The sequence below is a fragment of the Montipora capricornis genome, chromosome 7 (assembly GCF_036669925.1).
Source record: "Montipora capricornis isolate CH-2021 chromosome 7, ASM3666992v2, whole genome shotgun sequence".
NCBI lineage: Eukaryota > Metazoa > Cnidaria > Anthozoa > Scleractinia > Acroporidae > Montipora > Montipora capricornis.
In genome coordinates this window covers 642,129-647,128 of record NC_090889.1, presented here as the reverse complement: position 1 = coordinate 647,128, position 5,000 = coordinate 642,129, and the positions used below count along the sequence as shown (strand labels likewise).

The following is a 5,000-nucleotide window of genomic DNA, read 5'->3' as shown; positions in this document are numbered from 1 at the left end:
AATTTCTTGTATGCAGACTGGAAAACGTCACCTAGATCATTATTCAAAACATAGCTAGTTAACGGATGAGCAATAGCTTTTTAAATTAATTTGGAAGTAAACATTAGATTCGAAACCGGTCGAAAATTACTAAAAACCTCAAAGTCAGAAACTACCTTCTTCAATAAAGGGATCAACAGCGCTTCCTTGTGAACGTCTGCAGCAGTTCCTGTCTCCGACGAAAGAATGATCATTTTAGTTATCACGGGCAGAAGGTCAGGAAGGCAGAATTTGAGCACACACACAGGAACTGGATCCAACGCACACGACTTAATAGTACCGGCCTTGATAAGATGCTTCACTTGTTCAACCGACACCTCTTCAAAGCTGGTCAACTGAAAAGGGCACACCACTGAGTCTGAGAGAAGAGGTGCTGCATCGCAAGCAGAGGAGGGAGGTTATTACGGATATCTACAATTTTGCTATTGTCATAATTGACGAAAATTCTGTGAAATCCACATCAGAAGAAGAATGAGGATACCTCGGTTCAGCTCTCTTGTGCAGTAATTTATCCACAGTTCGAAATAAAATCCGCTGATCACCTCGATGGTCCTCAATTAAGCCAGAATAGTACTCAAGCTTAGCATTAGAAATCAGATTCGAAACCACATTGCACTGATCTATAAAGCGATCTTTGTCAGTACAGTGTTTTGATCTTCGCCAGCGATGCTCCAGTCTCCTCCGTACTCTCTTCTGAGTCATGATCTCTTGTGAAAACCAAGGTGCAGCTGGGTGCATCACAATAGATTTAGTCTTTAAAGGAGCGTGAATATCGAGTAGTGACCGAAGAACACCATTAAATCGATTAAGTCTGTTAAGTCTCATTCCCAGGAGTCAATGGGTTAAGAGGTTATTAATACTATGAATTTGTAAGACAGTAGATATACCTTGTATTGTTTTAAGTAGTTTTTAAATGTGAATAATACATGTAATTTAGGCAACGTTTAGCACAAGCCAATGCAGCCAGTGGTCTTCTCCTCAAGCTTACATAATCTGTGGGGTGGTCACAGGGGCTTATTGCTTGCCTCGTAGCTTTTGAGTGTGGATCTTTTGTTTGGCTGCCTGTTTTTAGTGAATCTTTGCAGATTCCAGCTCCCATAGTGTCCCACCTTTGCTCTTTTTAGGGAATTTGTAACTATGGGGTCAGGTGAGTATGTTCTACTGAATTCCTTTCACTGTGACAGTGCTAGTTGGTAGTTGCATGCAGGGGGTTGGAGATTAACTAGCACCTTGTACACCAATCTGAAATCAGAATTGAAATAAAGTTCTGCTTCCACTTTTACTACTACTACCAGTAATACCACCACTACTACTACTACTATTACTGCTACGACCACAAATACATGTACAGTACTGTAATGTATTGATAACCTTTTGACCGGAAATTTACTCTAGTTTTCATACCGGAAGTCTATAGAATCGCAGGCTGACATAGACTCATGGGAAATGTGAAACCATGCTCTTTTGTGTATCATGGCTTGCGAGTGAAGAAAAGTTTTCTGTTGTGTTTAGTTCGATCTGTGTGATTCGTTGGCCATCCGTACGCAATCTTTACATTGGCGACGAGGATTCGATTCGTTTTGTGAGGTAGGGGATATTTTGGGCCACATTTGAGGAGAGGATCTGAGTATTTTGTCAGGAGGATAATGACAAGCAGTGCACCCTCGACTTCGAGTACACCTTCGACAACACAAACACAGCCAGCCGCCGCGTTTGTTCCTCTTCTTGATGTCGCCAGTATTCCACCCTTCAACCCGAAGGAAGACCCAAACACTCTCACCGTTCGTTGGAAGTTGTGGAAGCGCTCATTTAATTTGTATTTAGTGGCTAAAGGGATAACGAAAGATGAACAGAAAACCGCGTGGCTGTTACATACTGGAGGATTAAACTTCCAGGAACTCTACTATACGTTAGTGCCCGGAACGGATATCGTATCGTTCGCTGACAGTATGGTGTTGCTGGATGGTTTTTTTTCGCCCCAGTTGAATGTTCCGTTCGAAAGGCATCAGTTTAGGCAAATGGAGCAAACTTCGGGTGAGTCGGTTGATCAGTTCGTTTGTCGGCTGCGACAGAAAGCGATCACCTGCGAGTTTGAAAAAGTTGATGAAGCGATAAGGGATCAGCTTATTGAGAGGTGCAGGGACTCCAGACTCCGCCGTAAGTTCCTGGAAACTTCAAGCGCAACCCAGAAGGATTTGCAAGACCTAGCTCGTGTACATGAGTCAGTAAATATGCAGAGCAAGACCATGGATCAGCAAAGCGTGTCAGGCAAGGTGATTGCTGTCTCGTTCGGCAAACCTCAAAATACGGGGAAAGGTAAAGAGACCGCTCAAGGCAGAGGTAGAGGAAATAAGTCTGGTAAACATTCTGGTGGTTGTCAGGGTGCAAAGGTGATGAGATGTTTCCATTGTAATTACAGTGACCACATCGCACGCGATAGGAATTGTCCAGCTCGCAACCAAAAGTGTAATTCGTGTGGGGAGGTTGGGCATTTTGCTATTTGTTGCAAAACGAAGGAACGCAAAGCTCCTTCTCAAGATTCTGAGAAAAGGAAAGCCTCCAGGGGCAGAGCATATCAAGTGTCAGAAAATTCAGCTACTGGTGCCCAAAATTACTATGCGTTTGCAGTGGGAGCTGGTGAGTTTGTAGGTGGTAGCGAAGTTGATTTGAAGGTTGGAGGAGTTGTGTTACGTGCAGTACTTATTGATTCTGGCGCTTCGTGCAATGTAATTGATCAGACGACCTGGGAAGCAATGAAGAAAGAGAGTGTACAGTGTGATTCCAAGAAATCAAGCAAAAAGTTGCTTGCCTATGGTCAAAAGGAGCCTTTTGAAGTGATTGGAACATTTGTGTCTGAAATTGTGTGCGGGGCCAATGGCAAGTCGTGTGTTGATGAATTCACAGTTGTTAAGGGTCCAGGCAGATCTCTACTGGGAAAGAGCACAGCGGAGAAATTGGAAGTGTTGAGGGTTGGTCCCATGAAAGAAGAAATATGTTCGTTAATGACAGAGGGCAATGGTGCTGATATTCGTGAGAAGTACGCAGAAGTTTTCACAGGGGTTGGGAAGCTGAGGGATTTCCAGCTGAAGCTTCATGTAAGAGATGATGTCACACCTGTCGCACAACCGGTACGGAGGCTACCATTTGGACTGAGAAGCAAGGTTGACGAGAAGTTGGACGAGTTGTTAGCCAAGGACATCATCGAAGAGGTGTCACACAAACCTACTGAATGGGTGTCGCCATTGGTTGTGGTCCCAAAGGCAGACGGTGATATCCGGATTTGTGTGGACATGCGCAGGGCGAATATGGCAATAGAGAGGGAGAGACACCCCATCCCCACGCTTGAGGAAGTGTTATATGATCTTAATGGTTCAACTGTGTTCTCAAAACTTGATCTGAAATGGGGTTTTCATCAAGTGGAACTGGATGAAAAATCGCGCGATATTACAACATTTGTTACACACCGTGGCTTGTACCGATACAAACGTTTGATGTTTGGAATAACATCAGCGCCCGAAAAGTACCAGAAAATAGTTGCTGATGTTTTGCAGGGGTGTAAGGGTGTGGCTAACTTGGCAGATGATCTGATTGTACATGGTTGTGGTATTGAAGAGCACGACAGGAATTTGCATACTGTTTTAAAGCGGTTGGGAGAAAAAGGATTAACTCTGAATGGAACGAAATGTCAGTTTCGCCTTCCCAAGCTAACCTTTTACGGTCATGATCTGAGCAGCCAAGGTGTTACGCCCAGTGAAGAGAAAGTAGCTGCCATTATGAATGCAAGTCCTCAGAAAGATGCTGCAGACGTCATATCATTCTATCAGCTGGTGCAGTATTATGAAAAATTTCTCCCCAACTTCGCGGAAGAAGCAGAGCCGCTTAGGAGTCTCCTGAGGAAGAATGAGCCTTTCGTTTGGGGTGAAGCATAGGAAAGGTCGTTTCAGAAGCTAAAAGAGCTTGCTGCAGGGGCCAGCACACTTGCATACTTCAGAGGGGACTGCAATACACGAATCATTGCCGATGCAGGTCCACACGGTTTGGGTGCGGTGTTGACTCAACTTCAAGATGGGGAGTGGCGAGCAATCTCGTATGCATCCAGGAACCTCACTGAAGTAGAGCGAAGGTACAGCCAGATGGAAAAAGAGGCATTAGCCCTGGTATGGGCCTGTGAAAGGTTTAACATTTATGTATACGGACGCCAGTTTGAACTAGAAACCGACCACAAACCGCTTGAGTGCATTTTTGGCAGGCTCTCTAAACCATCGGCGCGTATAGAACGATGGGTTCTAAGGTTACAGGGTTACGATTACAAGGTCGTTTACCGTCCCGGAAAAGCAAACATTGCTGACGCACTTTCGAGGCTTAATCAAGTCAACCCCAAAGACACAAGCGGAGAGGAGATTGACTTTGTTATGGCAGTCGCTCAAGGAAGCCTACCAGTGGCAATCTCGGCTAAACAAGTGGAAGAAGTGTCTGAGAGCGATCCAGAGATGGTTAGCCTGAGACAGTACATTTTAAGTGGGGACTGGTCTCAATGTAGGATGTCTGCGTATTTGTGTGTCAGGAACGAGCTATGTGTGTTAGGAAAACTTGTCTTACGTGGCACTCGAATTGTCATACCGGAGGCTCTAAGGGAAGAGGTCCTACGTCTTGCTCATGAGGGTCACCAGGGCATCGTAAAGATGAAGGCACGCCTCAGAACAAAGGTCTGGTGGCCAAAAATGGACTTAGACGCCGAACGAGTCTGCAAGTCTTGTCATGAATGTCAGGTTGTAGGGGAGTTACAGCCTCCAGAGCCAATGAAAAGAGTGGAACCACCTACCGGTCCTTGGCAGGATATAGCCATAGACTTGATGGATCCTCTTCCGACGGGAGAAAGTTTGTTGGTAGTCGTGGACTATTTCAGCAGATTCTATGAGGTGGAAATCATGAGTTCGACCACGTCCAAGAAAGTGGTAGAT

General features: G+C 45.1%; 1 protein-coding gene across 3 annotated transcripts in view; it reads right to left on the bottom strand.

The window, feature by feature from the left end:
* The window catches only part of LOC138057853 (uncharacterized aarF domain-containing protein kinase 5-like), a 29,687-nt gene that overhangs the window by 22,168 nt on the left and 2,519 nt on the right, over positions 1 to 5,000 (bottom strand). The gene's annotated exons all lie outside the window — the stretch shown is intronic.